Raw genomic sequence first — 25,951 nt, 5'->3', positions numbered from 1 at the left:
TTTAGGAAGATGTGTTTTTTTTTTTTTCTTTATAAAATAATTATTCAAGGTATTAATCATTTAAAAAAGTGAGATATTTGTATTTATTTACATTTTAAAATTGTGATGACTCCAAAGCTGTTATTTTATTAAATAATGACTTTAACATCTTCTGCTGTTTACACATTAGTGTAATTACATTAATGCTTGGAAGAAACACCAGATTAACTGAGTGTGAACCCTTAATAAATATTTGAAAAGATGTGTGTCCTGTGCTTGGGGAAAATATAAAGAGAATTGGCAGATGAATAACTTAATCGATGAAATTTCCTTCTACCTTGGTTTGGGGTGAGATTTAAAGAGATTGGAACATAATTTATATTTATTATTTCTACAAGAACTCTGCTACCCCATAAGGGATGAGTTGATTTGATAAATGGCACTGAAGTGGTCTAGGAAATAGCAGTTGCTAATTGTATTCTAACACTTATTTACCTTCCTAACTAGTTTTTTTCTTTTAATTGGTCAGAAGCTTAAGGAAAACAGATCCTGCAGTTTGTATGTAGTTCCTTATTGGAAAGCAGATTTATGTATTTTATCAATAAATTGAAATAATGCTTTATTTTGCTTAGCTGTATTATAGAGGTAGATACCAAGATTTTTTCCTCCTGAAAACATGTGTTTGTGAGCTTTATCTACTGATAACCTTTGAGGAGCTTTGTAATACTTTTCTATATTAATTATCCACTTCCCATCCAAACTTGTAATTCTTAATCCTGTCTCCACTAAATATAAATTTTTAATGTTTTTGTGGTAACATGTTTCATTTCCTGAGAAATTATATTTTTTCCCCCCTCCCTGGTTTTTGAAAAAATGTAAATATGATTAAAATAATACAGAAAGTTCCTATAAGTGTACACTTCAGTGAATTTTCACAGTGTGAACACACCTGTGTAATCATTAATAAGAATCAAGAGAACATTATCAAAACCTCAGAAACTGTCTTGCCCTATTTTGGTCATTAAGGAAAACCATTATTTTGATGTCTAGTACCACAGAGTAATTTTGTCTGCGTTTGAACTTTAATTTCTTTTATAGCATTATTGCATCTTTATCCTGTTTTGATAAGAATAATCTGAGAAATCCTAGACCTCAATCAAATACCTGGAGACCTCAGCACTTTGACTTAGATATTCTCACGGCATTCATAGTTTTCAAGAACTACAGAGAAGGGGACATCAAAGAAAAGCCTTTATTTTCAGCTTGTATAGTGGACCTGTTTGTGTTTTAATGTTATTTGGGCAAACAGGATACTTTTAAATGCTGTCACTGATGATCTACAAGAGCACCTCAGCTTTTATTTTATTTTTCCACTTTAAAATTTTGTTTTCAGTACTCTAGTACAGCATTCCTGACTGACTAATGGCTTTTTGGACTTTTATTCTATTAGTTGGCAACTTTCTTTTCATTCTTTGAATTCTTTTCAAGCTGTGATTCCCATTCTAATTTTTATGACAGACACCCTCTGGTATTCTCTATTATTTCAAAGAATGTTGTGAGTGCTCCTCCGCAAGAAAAAAGCCCCAATTTAAGTTTAAGCCATGTTACTTTTAAGACATTTATTTTATATTTATGAACAATACAGCATTGTGGTATACAGATTATAAAATCAAATTGGAGGCTACTAAAAAATTGAGCATCAGCTAAGAGCTTTACCCAGTTAGTATTTCAGGCTGGTTTCAAGTGTAATTGCAACTTTCTTATCAGAAATTCTCCCTATTTATTTTCTTTTCTGCTCCTCCCATTAGACTTTAATTTTAAAGAAAGGCACAGTGAAAGATTTATTACTGAGTTCATGCACATAATTTTTCTTTCACATAAGTCCTGTGGTTAGCCTCGAAGATACACTTAATTTCCTTTGTAAATAACTTTTGGTTACTGTCAGTCATTAATTATTAGGGCCAGAATGTTATAAATGACTTGTAGCTGTTGAAATTAGCTATTTTGTTGAAGAATAAGTTAAGATTAACGCATACCTACATTTCAGACTAGTGATCTTTTATTTGTGGAGCTTTTGTGGAAATTAAATATGCAAAGTTTTATGTCTGAAAAAAGGTTTTTGTATTTTGCCTGGAGATTTTAAGTGTTGGACTTTGGGGGAACAGCATGTTATAGTAGAACATTGTCTCATGAAGAATGAAGGAAAGAGTAATTGACTTATGTAATGGTTACCACTAAATTTGAATAAATGCTATTGTTACTTGGCTAATCGGTCAGGACATTTTCCAGTAAGCCACATATGTAGGTAGAGCCTTTTCTTCCTAAGTTAGCAAAATTTCACCCAGGAAATTTGGATTCATTTGTAACTATAAGTCAGTAGTTCTCAAACTTTAGCATGCATGATAATCACCTGGAAGGTTTGTTTATTTTGTTTTTTAAAAATAATGGATGGCTGGGCCCCACTCTCATCAGGGCCATTTATGTACATTATATGTGTCTTTTTTGTTTCTGCTGCACAATGCTATATAGTTTTATGAACTTTTTGTATCATGTTTTATTTACAGTAACATTTGAATTTTCTTCCAGATCTTATATTCAAGGACTGTTTTTGCTAGGATATTATTTTAGACACAAAAATAACTGGAAGTAGCTATGATTTTAATATTTTGGTCTTTAGAAATCTCAAGTTTATTCATCAGGGTGTTATTTATCCAAATTGTTTTGTTCCCTCATACATTTTTTTGTGTGTAATTTTAGTAAGGCATTTCTTACTGATGTTTCAGATAAAATTTTGCACATTGGTGTCATATTTTTAAGGACCGTATTTGTTTATAAAAGAGTGCCACAAGGTAGTTCTTTACCTGGATCCCTGGTGTGCTAAAATTACACTTTGGGGTTCTGTTCAAGTAAGACATGGCAGATTTGCAGGATAAGTCTAAATGCTGGTGTTAATTTAAAGGTGGTAATATAAGGAAAGAACATTCTGGTCACCTTATTAATTAGATTTTTTTGGGGCATTTCTGAGTCCTATTCATTTTAAGTGTGTAAGTCAATGATTTCTAGTAATTTTACAGTGTTGTGCAACCATCCCCAGAGTCCAGTTTTGGAACATATCCATCAGTCCAAAAAGATTTATTTTGCCCATTTTAAGTCATTCTCACCTTCAGTCTATTATAGGGTTGTTTTTTTTGTTTTTGTTTTTTAATGAGCTGAGCATTTACAAGTCCTTTAGTATAGTACCGTGCTATAGCTTAGTAGTAAAAACCTGCTTATAAACCTTAATTCACAAAGCTTTTTTTAAACTTGCTTTTAAGAAACTGAAAAAAATATATTGTTATTCTAACTTTTATTTCTGTCCACTCAGATCAGTTTACCTGATTGGTAGGTTTAAAGTGATACCAATGGTAGTGTTTAGGCCTGGGAGACATTCTTTCATTCACTGATTTGCTGCTTATAATCTAATGTATGAAGAGGAAATGAGAACATAATTAAGGGAAAGTTACTATCTATGGTTCCATGATGATAGTGACAACTGTAGAGGTCTTGTTTGGTGGTCGCTTGGTTTCTGGAAAACTACTGTGTTTCTGTTATCTTGATCTCAATAACTCACAGGATGATTCTTTTTTAAAGCTTTTTCTTCACATGGTATGTTTTAAGAATTTTGAGGATAAATAGCACAGCATGCTGAATTAGGTAGTTCAGCTTCCTGACTTTTTATGTCTGTCTAACCCTGGGTTTTATGGTTGTATATAAGGCTCTTTTAACACAAAAATATCTGAAGAATATGTTTTTGGTTTTGATTAGTGGATTAATATACTAATAATAAAGATTACTAGAGCTTTTGATAAATGCTCTGCTGGCAGTTTAATAGTTGAAGAGAATTGCTGGTGTGAAATTGATTCTGAGCAACAAGAAAGAGCAGTGAGGGACACGGAATTAACCATTACTGATCATCTCTTTTGAGCAAACAGACCCATTTTATAGTCAGTGCTTTTTGGTGTAGTGAAAAAACATTGCTTTGGAATTAGACCCGGATTTAATAAATCCTAGCGCTATCATTTATGAGCAAAATATCGCTAAGCCTTTATTTTCCTCATAAATGACATAGTACTTTGTATTTGTGTATAGAGTATATAAAGTACTTGATGTAAAAAAGGTGCTCAGTAAATGCTATTTGTTATTTTATTGATGTGGAAGTGGAGGCTCAGAGAAGTTTGTTAACACTGCTAGTGACAGAATATCTGGCTCCAAAGCCTGTGCTTTTCTAAAACACTATTCTTGGTTTCCCAGGTAGAAATGGAAACCATGGGATTCAAAAGATAGTGACTGTGTCACCCTGGATTTCACTTTAGGTAGGAATTCATAGAAAAGCTGGTTTCAAAAAGTTCAAAAAAGGATTGGTAATGACCAGATGGTATAAACAGTAAATATTGATAGAAGGTTCTTAAAAATGAAACCTGATATTAAAATTACCAAAAATTTCCATTGAGGGGAAAAAAAATGTATGAGTCATCTGAAGAAATTATGACTTCCACATGTCACTTCTAATAAGTTTAAAAAGAAGACTTATGAAGAATACCCATATAAGTAATGGTACATAAAGTAATGGTTAATACAAAAAAGTCACGTCAGTAAGAATGTGGGAGACTAGAGCTCTGAATGAGTTAAAGTTTGTAAAAAAAAAAAAAAAAAAAACCAACCAAAAAACAAAAGAAAAACTTAAGGACACCTGAAGGGGCTAGTTTTAACTAAATTCAAAGCAAGATCAGTAAAGAAGATAAAATGAGAACACTCAAATCCTATTTTTTTAGACCTAGGAGAACAATTTTCATAACTGGAAAGGAGACAACCCTGTTTAAAGGGGAAAATTCTATTCCATGATATGTAGTACTTGAAAAATAGTATTTACTTTCATTAAATAAAATTAGATCTGTAGTTCTAATGTTAGTAGAGCAGTGAAGCTTCATTGTTTCTTGTGTCTGTGGCTACTTTTGGGTGTAGAGAAGACCATTTATAATTTTTGGTAAAATAATATTGAGTAATTAAAATAAAATTTAAAACTTGTCTTTAAGTTTAGCTTGTACATATTATTCTATTAATCTAATAAGTTTAATATAAACTGAGAATAATTTTATTTTTCTGGGTGGGGTAGGGGAATGACACTTTGATTAATATATTTTAGTAATTCTAGTTGAATAGATTAAATCTCCCTTAAAATGCCCTTCCCAGATAAAATGGCTTCTGTACTTGTTTTCTTTTCCTGTAATACTCTTCTTACATACTTGGATGGCTTGCTCCCTTACTTCTCAGTTTCAAATGTAATCTGATCTAGAGAGATTTTCCTTGGTGCAGGAGTTTCTAAGGGGCATCATTTACGTAGACTTCTGTATGAATGGTGCTCACTGGTGTGACCCTCATTATCCCATCTGAAAGAGTGCCTTTTTCCTTCACCTTCCCCGGTTTATTTTTCTTCATAGTAATTATCATACCTGATATTTATTGTTTGTCTCTTCTTATTCAAGTATAAGATCCATGAAGTTTTGTTCACTGATTTAGTTCTCAGAGCCTAGAATGATGCTTAGGTCCTGGTGGATGCTCAGGGATTTTGTTCAGTGAGTGAGTTTACACTGTAGTGTACTTGGAACAATATTGGGCAGTAGGGAAATGCACTTTGAATGTTAGCTGTTAGTACTACTACTGCTGCTTAACTTAATTGCAGTCTTTATATTTATACATTGAATATACCAGATCTTGTTTTTTAGCACTTCATATGCCTTATGGAGTAAATGTGAAATTTCAACAAGCAGGACTTTCCCAAATACTTAAAACTCTTAAAGTTAATAAATGAAGTTCGTAAATATGGTGAGTCACAAGTTCTCTTAAACATTTCAATATTGCTAATTAATCAAACCAAATACTCTTATACCTTTAAAGTCACAAGTCTGAAGTCAGTTACTATCTTAAATTTAGAATCATAAGGCTGTCAGTTTCTATAATGTTGATTCTCCTAAATATGAGTCAAGAAAAAATATATATAGTTTTAAACTTAGAAATATTAATATCAGTTTGATATGCTTAATTTCAGTATTCTAATTCATTTTAAAGGCTGGGCAGTCATGTAAGGGAAGTGTTTTTGTTGTCTCAAGTTGAAATTTTTGCGACACAGTTTATGACCACAGATAGTTACCGTTCCTTGACAGGCTGATTATCAGCCTGACATTGGCCTTGGAAGCTGCCTCTGTCTAGGTAGTTTTTCTCATGCCACAAATGAACACATTGAACCTTTAACAAAAATTATCCCTATGATGACAGTGGAAGTCCAAGACGGTGCCCTTTGGTTTCTTCTGAATTCAAGGTTAAAGCCTTTCGTAAATATTTTGTAACAGCTTTTTAATTCCATTCCCTGATCAAGTTCTGTAAACCCCACACAGATTGCTTCACCACTTCATTGGATTCCAAGAATTCATTTTCTTCTACCTATCTAATGACACAGGTTTTAAATAACACAAAGAAACTGAGAGGTGTTGATAGCTTTCGTTAGTTTGTGGTGCTCAAAGTATTCCAGAAGATCAGAAACATATTAAGTCTTATGTTTAAAAAAGAAAATAATTTTGGAAATCATTTTCCATCCTTGTAGCTGAGGTAGAGAAATACAGGATAGCTCATCAGCATTAAGAACATTACAGTAATAGGTGTAAAAAACCTTTGTTAAATAGTGTTATATAAATCGTACTACAAAGAGATCAGTGCCAAACTTAACAAGATGTGTCTAAAAAGGCTATTTTGTCCTTGTCCACTTTAATATGTTTATTAATACTTTGGATAAATATACAGTTCTTACAGAATTTCTGAACAGCTCAGCTGGCAAAGATAGATGACTAAAGTAACTTTGAAAATATTGCCTGAAATCACAGGCAGGAACACCTATAATGTAATTGCTTAAAAGTGAGGAGTTAAAGTATGGAATTCAATTGAAAATGTTCTGTGAGCAGAATTCTGTTCAATTCACCAATTTAAAGTTATTTGTACTAAGAATAAAAAATGAATTGTACTGTTCCTTCAAGGAGCCTATAATCAAGGAGGAAATACAGACACATCAAGCTATACATTGTAAATTCTATGATACAAGAATGAACCATTATGGGGGCAAGAGAGGGAACAATTCTGATGGGTCATTAAATTGGACTTTGAGGAAGAAGAGTTATCCAGGAATTGAAGATAGGGGAAGTCATTGTGCCTTTTCCCCCCACCCCCCAAATTGGGAACTGAAAAATCAGAATCAAGGCTGTATATATTAAGACCTATATTTGTGAGCAGATAAAGAATAGTTTGGAATGGGAGACTAGTTAGACTATTATTCTTGTCTGATGGGGGTGATGATGACTTGAAATGGAGCAATAAAAATAGGATAGAAAGAGTAGGCAGTTTCTTTCAAGACATTTTAGAAGTAGAATGAATAGAGTTTACTGATGGCATATTGATGAGAAAAGGAAAGAGTTAAGATGTCTCAAAGTTCTTTAGTGTGTGTGGTTAGATATTTGTCATTGACGTTGACACAGGGAGGAGATAATTTGGGCGGAAGTAGGAAGAAAATGACAAGGGATTTGTATTTTTTAAATACAAGGTAGTTTTGGGACATCTAGATTGGTTGCTCAGAATATGCTAGTCTGAAGCTTGAGATGGAGCTTAGGGCTAGACATAAAACTGTTTATAGGTTAAAATTATCTGAAAGAGTTATACTGATTTTGTCTATGGAGAGAGGATTTGAAAGGGACATATACATTTTAGGGAGAAGCAGGAAGAATCACATTTTTGGAAAGAGACTTGGAAAATTTATCTTAGAAGTCGGAAGAAAACTAAAAGGAAATGGAAGTCAAAGATGGGAGTTTCGAAGAAAGGAGGGAAATGATAACTTGGTTAAAATCTTCAGAGGGATTTTAAATGGTCGGGGGACTGAGAAGAGAAATCTTTAATTTGAGGGAATAACTAGCTACATTTAATAGAGACTTAGGGGTTTGATTTTGCATACTCTCAGAGATCCAACCGTATGAGTTGCTTAAAAAAGAAAAAAAACAAATGAAGTACTAGGCTGCATTAAGAAGATTCTGCCCCTAATAAGGGATATAATGTGTATTTCATATTGGTTAGAACACATTTACAAAGTTGACCTTTCTTCTGGAAGCTGCATTTTAAGAACAATAAATAAAGAATTGGTGTGTCAAGAGGAGGGTAACCAGATGATGAAGTGCCTGAGAACCATTGAAGGACTTGAGAGTGCTTACTGTGGAGAAGGAATAACTAGGTAGGAATGAGTGAAGAATGGGAGGGGTCAGCTATTTTCAGGTAATGAAAGACTGTAATGAACAGTTTTATAGAGCAGAACTAGACCAGGTATACTGTCAGAATTTTACTTAAGAAGTAGGATATTCTCTTAAATATTAAATTATAGTTACAATGATCAAAATCAGAAAATTTACCGTTAATGTTATATCTAATTTATAGTCCATAATCAAATATTGCAAATAATCCTAATAATTATTACTTCCATAGCTTTTTAAAATCAAGGATCATGTATTGTATTTAAGTATTTTGTCTTAGTCTCCTTTAATCTGGAACAGTTCAAGTTTCTTGACCTTGACATTTTTGAAGAGTTTAGGCTAGTTATTTTGTTGAATGTACCTCAATTTGTGTTTCTGATGTTTCCTTTTGGTTAGATTCAGGCTATATACAGTTGACTTTTAAACAGTATAGGTGGTAAGGATACCTTCTTCCCCTACAAAGTTGAAAATCCACCTATAACTTGTGACTTCCCCTAGAACTTAACTACTAGTAGCTTATTATTAACCAGAAGCCTTACCGATAACAATACTTGATTAGCACATATTTTGTATATATGTATTATATACTGTATTCTTAAAGTAAACCAGAGGGGGAAATGTTATTAAGAAAATCGTAAGGAAGACAAAATACATTTACTGTATTGAAAAAAAATCCATACATAAGTGGACCTGCACAAATTCAAACTCATGTTGTTCAAAGGTCAACTGTATACTGATAACCAACCTTTAATTCCAATCACTGCAATATACATTCAGATTTCCCACCTGTCTGTATTTGTAAACTCTATTCTCCAGTAATGGTAATTTAACTGTATTTTGCCTTGTGTTTACCATTTGAACTGCTTAAAAATGGAGACAGGGTGTCCTGTGAGTTTAGAAATTCCGCTGAATTGGCAAAAGGATACTAACAACATTCCATAGTCATCTCATTTTATTTTTTATGGTAATTTTTGAGATTGGTATGTTTTTACCTTTTACAGAAGAGAGAAGTAGTTAATTTCTCGTCTGAGAAGTTGTAGTTTGTTACCAAATATCTTAACTGCAAAGTTCATTTTCCTCTGTGATGGGGCAGCTAAGTCAGAAAAGCTATTAAGGTGTATCTTTAGGGCTAAATAACATCTGAGGTCTCTTTTAGACTGTAATGGAAATTATTTTGCATGTGTGCCATTGTTAACTGTATGGCTTTTCTGGATGATGTTTGTGAAGGGTATCCACTGATGTGTTTTTGAGTCAAAACAACTAAAGCCCAGTTTAATGATGGCAAATTAGGGTAACAAATGCTCTTAGAATATATATGGGACTTGGGTTCTTAAATTTTCCCAGAAAAGTTTTTATAAATGAAAAATATGTGTTTATATTCTGTCTTCATAAATGTATGGTTCCTGTTAGATCAGCTATTTCTAGTTATAAATTGGAAGAAATGCAGATCAGCCTAGAATGATAGAAAATTTGGATGTGGTCACAATGATAGTATTTAAGGGCAGGGACATAATACTGGAGTTGGGCTATAACATAATGGTATAAAAGTAATTGTGGCCTGACTGTCTCACTTAAGAGGCATTATCCTTACCTGCTAGAAAACTAAACATACCTTTTCAGTACTCTTGGTCCCTATTGGTATACCTTTACTACAAATTTATCTTTCTGGCTTCTTGTATATAGTACCATTAGTTCCAAATTTAATTAACATTTTCAAAACCTTTTTATTGAAGTTTAACATACTTATACGTAAACCATATCATTATGTAGATAGCTCAGTGAATTTTCATAAACAAAACACTACTCAGTTAACCAGCAATTAGATCTAGAAAGAACATAGCAGGATTTCCTTCTAATCTCTTTCTATTTTCTCGTCCCAAGGGTAATCTTTATCTTGACTTCTAACAGTATGGATTCGTTTTCTCTGATTTTGAACTTTATGTAAATGACATCATGTAGTATTAATTTTTGAAAGATTTTAAACTTAAATATTTTTACTAATGAAATTACAGAAACATAAAAGTTTTATTCTTTCACTACTAGGGAAAAGATTACATTTTTATTTTTATGGTTAAAGATGTGAGTCTGCACTGATTTTTACATTGATGTGTAGAAATTTCCATAGGTATATATAATGAAATTGATGTTGACATTTCCAGGGAAACAAACAAATTATACTAATTTATTTCTTCTGGATAAAGATAAAACTTTTTTTTTTTTTTTTTTTTTTTTTTTTTAGTGAAAAATAAAGTCATCAAAAGAAGTTTAGATAAAAAGCAGGAATTAATTTGGAATATCCAACTTGGGTATTTTCTATAAGATTTTGATGATGTTATCTTCTGATGAACATAGATTTTGATGATGTTATCTTCTGATGAACATAGAAGGGAGGTATTATGGTAGAAGAAAGATGTAAAAAGATAAAAGACTTTAATGATTGGCGTTTGAAATTAAAACTCTGAAAATAGACTTTGATAAGACAGAGTAGCATAAAACTTTTTTCTAGTAGGGAAGCTTAATGATACTTCACTTTATACCTTTTTCTCTTTTTCCTTTTCTGATATCCTGTGTTCCTTGGTAAATAATATTTTACACTCTGGGGTTTCTTACTCTGGAAACTGGGCCATGCTCTTAAACCAATGGATTGAAGTGGCATTTGGCAATGGTTCCTGAGAGAGATGTTTAATCTGAAGTTCTGATAACCAGGTATTTGACATTTGACTCCTGTATGTTTTTTTAAAAAGTGTTGCTACCTCAACGTCAAGTTACTCTGGTTTTTCAAATAAGAAAATTTTCCTTAGGCAAATCGAAGTGCCTCAGAATCAGCATTTATAATCTTCTGTAGCCTCGAACAGACTCACTATGTCTTGTTAGGGTTTCTAGCAAGTGTCTCTTTTAACCTTTGATTTCTGCTCTATTTATGACATGCCATCTTCAGGTTTGTTTGTTTTAATGCGCAGGAGTTAATGAAAAAAAATTGAGGTTTTTCCTATTCCTACACCTCCAGTCATACTTTCTTTGAAAGGAAGTTTTTTTCTTGTTTTAAATCAGAATATCCAATTAAACTTTTTCTTTTAAAAAGTTGATTAGATTTATTAGAGAGAAAATTAAATGAAATAATAATTAGTTAACATAGGTCTAAAGTTGTTTCATTAGTAGCATTAAAACACTTAAAACTACATTGAGTGATAGCAAATTAGTAAAGCATATTATAAGCTTTCCTTTCTATGTAAAGTATGCTTCATAAGCATTCTTAGTGTACTTTTTTGCAGTCACTTTAAAATAAATTTAGAATTTTTGTTAACAAATACAGCTTTATCTTAAAAGCAACTTGACATTGTCTGTCAAGGGCCTAAAGAATTCATATTCTACGACCCAGTATGTCTGTTTTAAAGAAGTAATCAGGCATGCAAACATACAGTATATGAGGATGTTCATCAAAGTGTTATTTTTAATCACTAGTAAAATATCAGAAGTAGCCTAAACATCCATACAGAATGGATACTGTTAAATTAGGGACAAATAAGGTTTTTGTATAGCCACCAACAATTCAAAGATATTAACAATGTGACATGTTAAGTATGTATGGAGGGGAAGCAGGATACAAAATTAAGTATGTGTGTGTGAATTTTGATTTAAAAAATGCACACAGAAATAAAGATGGAAGGAAATGCACCACTATATTAAGTGGTTGTTGAAATGGTTTAAGCACTATTTGTACTTTATATTAAAGATGAGTCTAATAATGATTATATAATAATATTCACTCAAATATATATTGGACATCAAGTTCTAGACTAGGCTCTGGATTATAAAAGTATAGAAAACAGATAAAGTTTTTCCAGTAGAGCTTATATTCAAGTTGTGGGAGACAGCAAGCAAATAATCGGTTGAACTTTTCGAATTGCTGTTATTTGACCATTTTTGACCTAAAAAACTGGCAAATTTATATGGTTCAATCTGATATTTGTGTCAGGTGGTGATAAGTGCTGTGGAAAACACTGAAAGTAGGATAGAGCAGGTAGAGATTGAGGTTGCTTGGAGGTGGAAAGTGGCTACCAGGGAATATATGTAGGTGGTTAGGGAAGCTGGATGTGGAGATATCTGAGCAGAGGACTGAAAGAAGTGAGGGAGCTAACTAGAAAAGTATTCCACACAGATGGTACAGTATATTGAAGTCCTGAAGCATTGCAATTGTGTATTGCATTATACTTGAGAGAATGCTTTAATATGGTTTTGCAGTGTCGTGTATCATGTGTTCTAAATATGATAGCTTAAGCCAACAATATTAGTACATTAAATTTTCCTAGGCAGTAAAATAGAATTAAGATATGATTATCTTCTGTTTTTTACATATGTGTATTTTCTGGATAACCTTTTCTCTTAAAAGATTTATTTTCTAAGATTTTGTTTACTAAACAAATTGTGTTAATATTTCTGATCAGCACTGAGATAACTAACATTCCCGTATAACTTTCTAGTCAAGAAGCATAGGTAGAACTAATAATAACAGTGTAAATACAGTCGATTTTTCTCATTTGTGGGTCCCAACTTACAAACTCAACCTACTTGCTAAAATTATTTGTAACCCCCAAATAAATACTCCTGAAGCTTTCATGGTCATTCATAGACATGTGCAGAGTGGTGAAAATTTGAGTTGCTCAAGGCATATGTTCCCAACTGAGGTTGAACAAGATCATGCCTTGCCTTCTTTCAGCAATAATATTGTAAGCAGTGTTCTTTTTGTGGTTTACTTAGGGCCATGTCTTTTGCATTTTGTATATTTTTGGGGGTGAGATTTTGCAGTTTAAAGTGACCCCCAAGTGTAGTGCTGAAGTGCTGTCTACTGTTCCTAAGTGCAATAAGGTCTTGATATATCTTATGGAGAAAATACATGCGTTTGATGAGTTTCATTCAAGTATGAGTTATAGCGCTGTTAGCAGTGAGTTCAGTGTTAATAAATCAACAATATATATTAAATAAGGTGTCTTTAAACGGAAATACACATAAAACAAGGTTATTTACTGATAGTCTGATGAAGATGTGACCAGAGGCTTGTAGGAACTTAACTCTGCATTTCCCTTAGGAGAAATCCTTTGATATGGCTAATTCATTGTTTGTGGCAACTTTGTAGAACTTAACTACTGTAAATAACAAAAATTATGTTATATAATAATTAATTATGACAGTTGTAGGTTTTTGAAATATTGAAACTGGCTTGGAAACTCCTTAACCTCCACTATAGCTTCTTATCTGTGGTGGAGCATCCACTTAGAGGTGGATTAGTAATAAGCTGGTGAAAACTTTTTGTCCTGAGAAAGAATGGCAGTGAAAATGCAAGAACTTAAAGAAATTGCTATGGATCCTGTAAGATTCAAGATCTTTGCATTGTGATATTCAGCCTTTGACATTGTTTTAAAAAATATTTCTGGTTGAAAACTGTCCAGAGAGAGGAATGGTAAAATATCCTAACTCACTATGAATCTTTACCTTGGTTTGACTTTTCCTAGTCTTAACTGTTCCTGATTGTGTGTTGACCAAAATCTTGAGAAGTTTTAGGAAAGATGGAGCACGGGTTTTAGAAAGGGTTAAGTAATCATTTATTACCTGTGACTGGCTTTTAAAGAAACTGGCATTAAATAATATCCTTAAAGATAAAAAACACTGAATAAAATTAAAGGAAATTTAGCCTTTTCTCTAAATTTAACTAATTGACAAATTCTTAACCACTCTAAATATGACGTTGCAGAATTTGAATTTAAAATCATTATAAATGTAAGACTTGTTAATATTTTAAAGCCAGCACGTAAGAATCATAATTATTCGTAAGCATTTTTAAAGGGCTGTATACAGTTAGGCAGCTCTGAAAAATAGTTTTAGTGAGGAAAACTGCAAGTTAATAAAAAGAAAGCTTTTATAAAAATTGAAGCTTGCTTTCTTTACATTACACATTTCACATAGGCCTTGCTGAATTATTAATACTTAAGTTGCAAATGTCCATTAAAGATGAATGATTGTGCAGAGCTGAGATCATGTCTTAATGATGGTAAGTGCATTGTACAAAACATGTACTTAATTAATGTATCTTCAGATGAATTAGTCTTCCTAGTTCAAGAATCATTTCTTAGCTAGTCTATTCCAGGAAAAACCTAGCTAGTCTGGACCTCAGAATGATATATAGATGCTTTCTCATCCCATTTCTTGTAAGTCATCAGTCAACTAAGGGACTTTTTTTGACTTAGGAAATCGAAAATTTCGGGTGGTTTATCTGGCTTCAGGTAGAACTGAATCAAAGTGTTAAATGATGTTTTAGGGCTCTGTTTTTGTTGCTTGACACTGAAAGTTGCAGCCATTATTTTTTGCTACTCTAGAGAGAATCCTATCTGTTAGATTGTCTCATTGGCCATATAACAGATCTCAGTGAGGGACTGTGATTGGTGCTTCTTGTGTCATATGCCATGTGCTTGCGTGTGTGTGTACACATATATGTGTACATGTTGATTTGTTATATAAACAAACATACAGTATGCTCTCTTTTGTGTCTCTCTTTGTCTGAACAGTATGCTTGTGACTTTTAGCTTATTTTCATTTCTGTATATTACATTGTATGAATAATCAAGTTATATATCTTGCTGATGGGCATTTAGATAGTTACATATAGTGCTGGTATGAACATTCTTGTATGTGTCTTTAGATAAATATAGACATGCATTTCTTTTTTATTCATATGTATACATGTCTGTTGGGTATATAGCTAGGATTGAAATGGTTGGGTCAGATGGTTTGTATTTATTGAATTGCAGATATTATTAAACAGTTTTCTGAATTGGTTGTATCATTTTATACTTCTGTCAGTAGCATATCAGAGTTCTGGTTGCTCCACAGTCTTTTCAATGTTTGTTTTTGTCTTTTTAAAAAACCTTACTCATTGTGATTTTGATTTTCATTTCTTTGATGATTGATGAAGTAGAGCATAATTTCTTGTTTATTGGGTCTCTTTGTTGTGGATGAAATGCTTGATTGAGTCTTTGCCCATTTAAAAAAATACTAGGTTGTCTGTATTATTGGTTTATAGGAATTTTTAAAATATATTTTAGACATGAGTCCTTTTTTTTTTTTTAATCAAAATATGCATTGCAAATATTTTCTCCCACTCTGGGTTGCATTTTCATTCTCTTAATGGTGTCTTTTGGTGGACAGAAATTCTAAATTGTAATGTAATCCAGTTGCTCCATTTTGTCAAATACTTTTTGTGAACTCTAAGAAAATCTTTGTCTACTCCACGATCATGAAGAAGCTCTCCTGTTTTTTTCTAAAAAGCTTTACTTTTTACCCTTCACATTTAGATTCATAGTCTCTCTGAACTGATTTTTGTATATGGCTTGAGGTAGTAGTCAAAACACATTTTATTTCTTGTGGATATCCAGTTAACCCAGTATAATCTGTTGGAAAAAACCTTCCTTTCTCCACTGTACTGTAGTTTGTAATAAATCAGGTGATCATGTTTCCTCATACCTCTTTTGGTTAAAAAAAAGTAGTAGTTCCATTTACATATATTTAAAAATATTGTCAAGACTAAAACCCAGTCAAAGTAAAGATAATTCTAGAAGAAAGAATTGTAATTTTGATCTTAAAAATCCTTTGCTCTCATTGCAGCAGAATTGACTATTTAATTGACTTCTCGAGTTTTCTTTTCTAGGAGATAAATAGAAAATAAATAAAATGACATGCACTTTTAGTATCAAGCCTTATGCATTGCCTTGTGTTCAGGCTTCACACCTCTCTATAAATAGATGGATATCCTTTTCCTCTTTATGAATGAAGAGAGGGAATGGCTGGAGAAGAGACTAAGTGACTTAGAAGAATAAAACTTTCTTCTCTAGTTCTCTGTTAAATGATGTCATTCATTCAGCAAGAAACATACTATAGAAAACAATAATAAACCTGTCAAAATATCCTCTGCTTTTGATTAGCACTGGGCTATTTATTCTCACAGATTTCATGTAAGTAGTATGAAGTTGTTTATTCTCAAGTAAATCTGTATTTTAACTTCTGGAAAACATGAATGTTGAGAATCATTGGGAAGAAGCATTAATTAACAGAGATCATGTATCAACTTATTTTTTAGACATAACCTTTCTTATTTTCTCCTGGAAGGAGTTTTAAATTCACAGTGTTTATAGAATTATTAGCAGAATGCAGAGAGCCACAGAGTCTCATGAATTAAACTCTGGTTTATGCAGAAAGATCTAGGTTCATATTCTGCTTCTGTTAGTTGTGTGATCATAGGCATTTCTTGAGTCTGTTGCCATATGTAGGAAATGAAGATGGTACCTAGCCTGTCTACTTTTGAAGTTATCGTGAAGTATAGTATAATGAGAAAGTTCTTTGTTATTTTAAAGCACGGTATCACTAGAGTGGTTAAGACCATATGTTCTGCCACTTAATTTGCTGTTGGATAAAATATTTAACTTTTTTAAGCCTCAGTTTTCTCATGTGTAAATGGGAATAATACCTACCTCCATAGGTTTTTGAGAGTTTTAAATGAGATAATGCTTATAAAGTATAGTGCTTGGCATATTGGACATAATAAATGTTAAACCATTATATACATTTATTCGTTATGTACTATGTACTGGGGATATTTTATATAAATTATTTAATTCACAGGAAAATTCTATGTAGTAAGGAGTGCTTTTCCCCGATTTCACAGATGAGGAGAAATACCAGAGGTTAATTGATCAAGGTCATATAACCAGTATAAGTGGTTTAGTTTGGATTGAAACCTAAAACTTTTTCTTTTCCGTTGTACTCAGATACCTTTAAATTTATGCTGTAGCTATGTTTACACCACATAGACAAATCACCTTGGATATAGTTACAGAATTTTTCGAAAACCGAATTTTGTATATTTCCACGGTTTTCAAGAATCTTCTAACATTCCTAGGTTTCTTTAATTTACTCAATAGGCCATAGCCGCTACTACAGAAATAAACTTGCTTTGTTGATATATAATTAAGAACAGTTAATGGTTTGTTTACAAACCACTAGACTTGAGTCTGGCTGAGTTAGCTATTACAGAGTAACTTTAGATTTCACCTCCAGAAGGGGAAAAAATACTCTTTGATTTTACTCTCTATTTGTAAGGAGCTTTCTTTTAGTTAAATTGCAAAACTGTAATGACTTTATAGCTAGGGGGAAAGGTCAAAAGACCCAGCAGTAAAAAAGTACCTAGCCTAAAATATTTCTGGGTGAAGTTTTTTGATGCTGAATCTAGGGAAATAAAAATAGCCATTGTATTCAAAGGAAATCTGGAGAATTATAAGGCTTTTTTTTTCCTCCTGAAGTAGTCCAGTTTTTGAACTTGGAAAACTAATGAAAACCATTAAAATATTCTTCAGCAAAGTACCTCTTATTTGATGGCATTTGACATATACTCCATTGCTGTGAAATGGGCAGCATTCAAACAAACTCTAACTTGATGTTATATATTTATTTAAAATACATTTTAAAAAGAGTTTTTGTGGAAAGATTTGTGTATTTGAGACTGAAAGATTTTCTGTTGACAGTTCACCTATTAAGTTGAATTTTTAAGTCATTGGAAAAATAAAATAGGATTTATGAATCTTATCAATTTAGAATTTGTCTATTATGTGGAGTTAGCTGTAGGTATTTATGAAAGATAATTTGGTGTTTGTAGGACATAATAAATCATTGTTACCTAACTTTAATCCGTCTATGTTTTTGTTGTTGTATCTGGGTATAATCTGTATAATTCTTTTTTTTTTTTTTACACCTACAGCACCTGGTCTTCCTAGATGGTCTCCCATCCAAGTACTAACTCTGCTTAGCTTCCGAGATCAGATGAGATAGGGCGTGTTCAGGATGGCATGACTGTAGACTGTATACTTCTTTAGACTTTTTTTTGACTAAACTGTTTCTTGCCTACCCTCAATTAAAAAAAAAATTATTGGTTTGATGCACTAGTTATACTCTTTCATAATACTTTTTAAAATAAAAACTACCTAAGTAAAAGTTCATTATTTTAGTACCTGAACTTATCAGCATAGGAATGAAAAATAAATTTTGAGAAGCATTGAATTAACGAATTATTACATAAATCAGTATTTTTTCATAGGAAAAAATGGGAAATAGTGATTAGTTAATGAGTCTGTAGCTTACAGAAAAATCGCTTCTACATGAGTTTTTAAAACTCCATTTATCTCCTTGTATTCACTTGTTTTTATGTTTTCACTTTATTCAGTACTTTTTTGATCCACTAATATGAAATAGAATTCTTGAATAGTATTTGGAAATGATAACCTGATAGTACTTTGTCTTTTTAATACTTATTTGTATATATGATGTCATAATATCAGTATTATTACAAACTCAGTGGTCCCAAGTTATTGTACATAATTAACTGACGTTTTAAAAAGTTTTACACACCAGTCCAGTATAATTTTCAAAAAAAAATTTTGGGATCGGTCTGGGGTTGCCAGCTTTTAATTTTGTTAAAAAAAAAAAAAAAGACATTAGGAAAATAACAGAAACCTCCTTTCATACCAAAGAGAATTGACATAAATTCAGAATATGGAAGTCTTTAAATTGAGTAAATCTAGCTTCATGGAAAATGAGTTATATTTTCTGGATTTTACTCACCTCGCTGAAGATCAGTTTGGGGGACCCAGTAGCCTAAACACAGTTTGATTACATTACCCTTTTCAGGTTTTCATCCTAGCTCTCTGATGGTTCTTCGTCAGTTTCTTGAATTGTCTCTTCTACCTTAGTAGGTGGACATTGATACTTTCAGAGTTTCTGTCCAAAACCTTTTATTCTCACTTTCCTTGGTTGCATAAATTATGCATCTGTGAATTATTCATCTTCTGAGAATTAGCGTGAGATTTTCTACTTCTAAAATGGAATAATACAATCTTTTGCTGAAGGTTTTACTCTTAGATTTTACTTTGAGCTAATTTAGAGCAATCACCTATATACCGTAAGTCAGAGAAAGCAAGTTAAATGATCTTCCTCACCATTATGCGTGACATTATGAAAGTGCACATTATATACAAAAAAAAAAATGTGAATGATTGGATATGTATATGATATGTATAAGGGTGGGTAATTTGGATGAAAGAGTAAAAGGAAATTTACACGGTTACTCTTAGGGTTTTGGTTTAGACGATGGGGTATTTTGTAGTGTCATTTATTTAGATAAGTAATTCTGATGGGTATTAGTATTGGGGCTGAAGGGAAGATGGTGAATTCTGTTTTGAACAAGTACAATTCTAAGTTTTTTGTAGAGTCCAACAGGCAGTTGGATATTTGGAACAGAAGCTCTGAAGGGAAATGTCCAAGCTGACATATCTTTAGAAGCTCTCAGCATTAATGAAGTTATTGTGTAAAGATAAAATGCAATTAGAATGATGTTTTAAAAATGTTTTATCTATTGTGTCATTCCCCTTTAAAATTTTTTAGTAGAATAATCCAAATTAAATTAAAAATAAAAAATAAATAAAAAACAAAACAAAGATCAAATTCCTTCCATAGCATACAAAGCCCTCGTGTCCTGGCAGCTGTCTGCTTTAAAGCTTATTTCATGATGCTTTCTCTCTTGCCTAACTTAGGGTCCAGCCTCACTGGTCCCTTTCCCTTTTTCTGATATGCCATGTCTTTTTATTTCATTGTATCCATATAAACTGTTCTTCTTTTCTCAAACTTTTTTTTTCCTTACTGATTTACCTCCATATTTACTCTTATTTGAATAATGTCCCAATAATAATGTTAAATGAATGTTTCTAGGCATCAGGGAAATGAAGAAGAGAGGCCTTGCTGTAGAATAGATGAGTGAAACAGACAGGTGAATACATAAGTATAGTAAGTGATAATTTCAAACTCCTAGGGAATAGTTTGACAATTGTTGGGCTAGCTTACTGTCTGTCCTTCAGTCACTTTACTTTTGTCTTTAACTAGAGTACCTTCACTTTCTTCTGTTTCTTCAGCATATAATATAAGAGTTCTTGCCTTTAAAAACTTTGAAAAATACCACATATGCTCAATTATATGTACAAGATCTGTACACTGGATTACCTGAGACCACATAGCTTCTTGGAGGTGGTGATTGCATCTGATCTGTGGCTGGAAGGGCAAGATGAATGTTAGCTGAGCAAAGGAAGTATAGAGACAGAGGTAGTAGTTTTAATTCTTGGCTGTTCATTAAATTATCCTTGGAACTCTTCAAAATATATATACCCTTGTGATAGTTCATCAAGCTGAGCATTAATAATTTGTGTGCTTATCTGTATGTATCTGTGCTTTAATAGAAAATTAAAAATAATATTTAAAAATGTAAAAAAATACCAAAATTTACAGCTGGACTGAATTCCAGACCTATGAAATCAGAAACTCTTGCTTTTTGTTCTTTTGTCATAGATAATTCTGATACTTAGCCATGGTTGAAAACCTCTGTCATAGAAGATTGCAATTTAGATTAGGTTGTCTGTTAGGAAGGATGTACAGTAGAATTAGGTAGAGATGAAATGACCAGATACAAGTTGTACATTCCTATTAAGCTTAGATTTTAACCTATATCCCTGGATGGGTGTTTTGTTTTTTGGGTTTATTTTGGAATAGCTTTATTAAAGAATAATTCCCTGCACAATAATTTAAAGTATGCAATATAAGTTTTCCTATATGAATACACTATACAACCATCACTACAATCAAGATAATAACCATATTCATCACCCTTCAAAGTTTCTTCATGCCATTTTGTAATCTCTTCCTACTACATTTCGCTCCCTTCTCCCACATACCCCGGTAATCACTGATCTCCTTTTGGTCACTATAATTGGGGATGTGGATTGTTGTCAAGTATCTTTTCTATATTTGTATAGATGATCTTACGGTTTTGTTTTTTAGTCTGTCAATATAGAATGAATTGCATAGAACCAACCATGTGTACATATAAAGCAATTTTACATTTTGAGGATAAACATTTGATCATGAAGTGTTATCCCTTTATATAATGTTGGCATTGATTTGTTTAGAATTTTTGCATCTGTTCATGAAGAATATGGGTTTTTAGTTTTGTTTTCTTGTAATGTCTGTGTCTGGTTTTGGTATCAGTAATGCTGGCCTCATGGCATGAGTTAAGAAATATTCTTTTGCACTATTCCGGAAGAGTGAGTGGATTGACATTTCTTCCTTAAATGTATAATACTCAGTATAGTCAGTATTCAGCAGTAAAACCCCCTGGGCTTGGAGTTTTATTTGTTATTAAGTTTTTAACTATAACTTCAATTTCTTTAGAAATATTTTATATGTCCATTTCTCCTTGGGTGAGCTATGGTAGTATGTGATCTTCCAAGGAATTTGTCCTTTCATCTAAATTGTTCAATTTATTAATGTTAAGTGATTTATAATCTATCTTTTAAAAAAATATATAAAAAATGGAGATATGATGAAATCACCCTTTTAAATATACAATTCAGCAATTTTCCATCACCAGTAGCTAACTGAATCCTTTCATCACTCTAAAAATAAACCTCATACTGTTAGCAATCACTTTCTACCACATGCCCCCTCCTCCAGTCTCTACAACCACTAATCTCCTTTTTTGTCTCTATGAATTTGCCTGTTTGAACATTTCATATAAGTGGAATCATACAGTATGTGACCTTTTGCAACTGGCTTCTTTCACTTAACATAATGTTTTTAAGGTTCATCCATGTTGTAGCATGTATCCACACCTCACTCCTTTTTATGGCTGAATAATGTTCTATTGTAAACCATATTTTGTTTATCCATTCATCAGTTTATGGACATTTGAGTCATTTCTACTTTTTGCCTGTTGTGAATAATGTTGCTATGAACACTTTTTTGTGTGAACATGTTTCCTTTTTGGTACAGGCATACCTTGGAGGTATTGTGGGTTTACAGTAAAGTAAGTTGTAGTCTTTTTGCTGGTGGAGAGGGTCATACCTTCAATTTGTAAAAAATGCAACATCTGTGAAGTACAGTAAAGAGAAACACAATAAAATGAGGTATGCATATGTGTATCTAGGAGTGGAATTCCTGGATCGTATCATAATTCTATGTTTAACTTATTGAGGAACTGCCAAACTATTTCCAAAGCTGCTGCACTATTCTCAACACTTATGTGTGAGGGTACCCATTTCTCCACATCTTTGTCAACACTTGTTTATCCTTTTATTATATTCATCCTTCTGGATATGAAGTGGTATCTTGTGGTTTTGACTTTTATTTCCTTGATGGCTAATGACGTTGAGCATCTTTTCATATGCTTATTGGCTATTTTTATATCTTCTTTGCAGAAGTAATCTGTTCAAGTCCTTTGTCTATTTTTAAATTAGATTATCTTTTTATTAAGTTGTAAAGGTTCTTTATGGACAGATGATTTGCAGATTTTCTCTCATTCTTCAGGTTATCTTTTCATTATCTTGATAGTGTTCTTTGAAGCACAAAGATTTTAATTTTGATGATTCCAGCTTATCCATATTTTTCTTTGGTTGCTTGCTTTTACTGTCAAGTTTTTAATAGTGGTAGAATACACATAACATAAAACCGACCATTTAATTCATTGTTAAGTATACAGTTTAGTGGCATTAGGTGCATTAACATTGTTGGGCAGCCATCACCACCATCCATCTCCAGAACTATTTTCATTTTGCCAAATAACCATTCAGCAATACCTCTTCATTTCATCCCCTTCCTTAGTAACCACCATTCTACTTTCTACCTCTATGAATTTTACTACTCTAGGTACCTCATATAAGCAGAATCATATAGTATTTGCCCTTGTGCTTTTTAGGCTCATATGTAAGAAACTATTGTCTAATCCGAGATCACAAAGATTTACACTTATGTTTTCTTCTAAGAATTATCATTTTAGCTCCTATATATGTCTTTGATTCATTTTGAGTTAATTTTCGTATATGATGTGAAGTAAGGATCCAACTTTCTTTTAAATGAGGGTATGTATTCAGTTGTTTTAATACCATTTGTTGGAAAGGTTTTTCTTTTCCATTGATTCAACTTGGTACCCTTGTTGGAATAATTATCTTTTAAATATAGAATCTATACCGATATCACTTCTTTTTTTCTTAATATTGATAATCTGTATTTTTTTTTCCTGATCAGTCTCACTAGAGATTTCTCAATTTTATTGTTTTTTTCTTTTTCCTTTTTTTTTTTTTTTTAGGCAAGGCAACCCTTGGTTGACCTCACAGATTGCAAGGACTTTGTCAGCATACAATCCCTTATTTTTTAGTCTTTACGCCTACAGCACCTGGTCTTCCTAGGTGGTTTCCCATCCAAGTACTAACCAGGCCCAACCCTGCTTAGCTTCCGAGATCAGACGAGATTGGGCTTGTTCAAGGAAGCATGGCCTTACACGGTTTTTTCTTTAAAAAAATGTTTTTTTGGTTAATTGATTTTTCTCTATAGTTTTTGTTTTCTATTTCATTGATTTCTGTTCTTATTTTTTCTTTTCATATGGGTTATATTAAACTTTTTCTAATTTCTTAAGGTGGAAGGAAGCCGACATCATTGACTTGAAACTTTTCTTCTTACATATTTTTACTGTTATAAATTTCCCTGTAAGTACTGCTTTTGTTGCTTTCCACAGATTTTAATATGTTGTGTTTTTGTTTTCATTTAGTTGTATTATTTTCTAATTTCTCTTTTGATATCTTTGACTCATGAGTTATTAGAAGCATACTATTTTGAGAGATTTGGGGATTTTTGAGATATTTTTCTTGATTTCTAATTTAATTCCCTTGTGGTCATAATAAATATGACTTGAATCTTTTGAAAGTTATTCTTTGCAGGTAACTTACCTCATTCCTCCTTTCCTCCCTCACTCCCTTCCTTTTTGCCTGCCTGCCTATGGTTGTTTTAGGGTTGCTTTAGGGTTCATAGTGTGTATACATCTTTAACTTACTACAAGTATCTTGAAATGATATTATATCATTTCATATGTAGTATAAGGGTTTTACAACATTGTATTTTCCTCACATCTGGCTGTTGTGCAATTATATTTTACTTCTATGTATGTTATAAATGTCATAATATCTTGCTGTCCTTTTTGTTATAAATAGTCAATTATCTTTTAAAGAGATTAAAAAACTAAGGGGAATAGTCTTTTATATTTATCCTCATTTACCATTTCTGGTGTTTTTCATTGCTTTGGGTAGATCCATACTTACATCTAGCATCTTTTTCCTTCTGTCTGAAGAACTTCCTTTAACTTGTCTTCTAGTGAATGTCTGTTGGTGGTGGTGTTGGAGATGTCAAGTTAACATTTTGACATCCTCTTTATTTTACCTTTGTTTTCAAAAGGTATTTTCTTTGGCTATCATTCTTAGTCAATAGTTTTTTTCAGTACCTGAAAGATAAACTTCACCATTTTGTGTCTTGTGTTTCTAGTCATTGGTCTGCTCTCAATCTTATTTTTCTTCCTGTGTATGTAATGTGTCATTTTTCTCTATCTACTTTAAGATATTCTTTTTATTACTGGTTTAAAGCAACTTGGTTATGATGTGATCTATGGTAGTCTTCTTCATGTTTATTTTACTTAGGTTTATTTAGTCTTTTGATCTGTGAGTTTATAATTTACATCAAATTTGAAAAATATTGAGCCATTACTGTTTTATTTTGTATAGCTTCTTTTGCTACGTCTTTATGTTCATTGGAATTTTCTTCATGGTGTTTAATCTGTTAATCTCAACCAGCATTTTTTATTAATAGAAAAATCAATTTGTTTTTTAAAAAAATATCTTTTATATCACTACCTAACATGCTTAATTTTACTTTTTGAACATGTGAACTGCAGTTATAATAACAGATTTAATGTCCTCATCTGATAAATCTGTCATGTATGGGACCTTTTCTGTTGACTAATATTTCTCATTATTGATGGTATTTTCCTGTTTCTTTGCATGTCTTCTAATACTTGACTGAATGCTAGGCATTGTCAATTTTATCTGTTTTGGTTCTGGAAATTTTTTTATTCCTATAAATATTTTTGAGCTTTGTTAAAAGTTCATTGGAAATGGCTTTATTCTTTTGAGGCTTGCTTTTAATCTTTGTTAGGTGAGACCAAAGCAATCTTTAGTCCAGAGATCATTTTGTCCCTCTACTGAGGCAATGACATTTTGAGCACTATGCTTGACGTCCTGTGAATTATGAGGTTTTATACTCTGGTTGGTAGGTATACAAACTGTTTCTAGCACTGTGTGAGCTAGTTGTTAAAATGTCAGGAAATTTGCGAGCTGCTTTAATTCTTAATAAATAAAGTCATATAATTTTACAATTAAATCGGTTATATTAAGAACAAAGATAATAAATCCTCCAAACTCATTAACTTCTAATTATATTATTACATATTATTATTTTTGTACTTTGGCGATAATTTACATGTATTGTATCTTTATGGTAGAAATATTATATTAATGCGCTACCATGTATCTCTTCCCAATTTCGCACTCAGGGATATCATGTGATAGTGTGAAATTGGCCCTGGATGGGGATATTCACATCAGACATTGGTATTGGTAACCCTGTAAACCAGGAACTACAAACTACTAACTGCCCCCAGTTGTTACACATTTTCCAGCACCCCTGGCTAT

At 32.2% G+C, this 25,951-nt stretch overlaps 1 protein-coding gene and 1 pseudogene across 8 annotated transcripts in view; one reads left to right on the top strand and one right to left on the bottom strand.

Annotated features, from left to right (window-relative positions):
* The window catches only part of ZZZ3 (zinc finger ZZ-type containing 3), an 85,214-nt gene that overhangs the window by 6,731 nt on the left and 52,532 nt on the right, over window positions 1–25,951 (top strand). Inside the window, exon 1 of one of the 8 annotated variants that reach the window (XM_015595109.2) lies at window positions 8,178–8,281. The exons of the other annotated variants lie outside the window; for them this stretch is intronic. The gene's annotated coding sequence lies outside the window, so the exon portion shown is untranslated. Of the gene's footprint in view, window positions 1–8,177; window positions 8,282–25,951 lie in introns of those variants that run through there. 8 annotated transcript variants of the gene reach the window in all.
* On the bottom strand, window positions 23,599–23,717 carry LOC112485911 (annotated as a pseudogene).

This window comes from Pteropus alecto, unplaced genomic scaffold (assembly GCF_000325575.1).
Source record: "Pteropus alecto unplaced genomic scaffold, ASM32557v1 scaffold25, whole genome shotgun sequence".
Lineage (NCBI taxonomy): Eukaryota > Metazoa > Chordata > Mammalia > Chiroptera > Pteropodidae > Pteropus > Pteropus alecto.
Note: the sequence above shows the minus strand (reverse complement) of the source record. Positions and strands in the feature narration are given on the sequence as shown.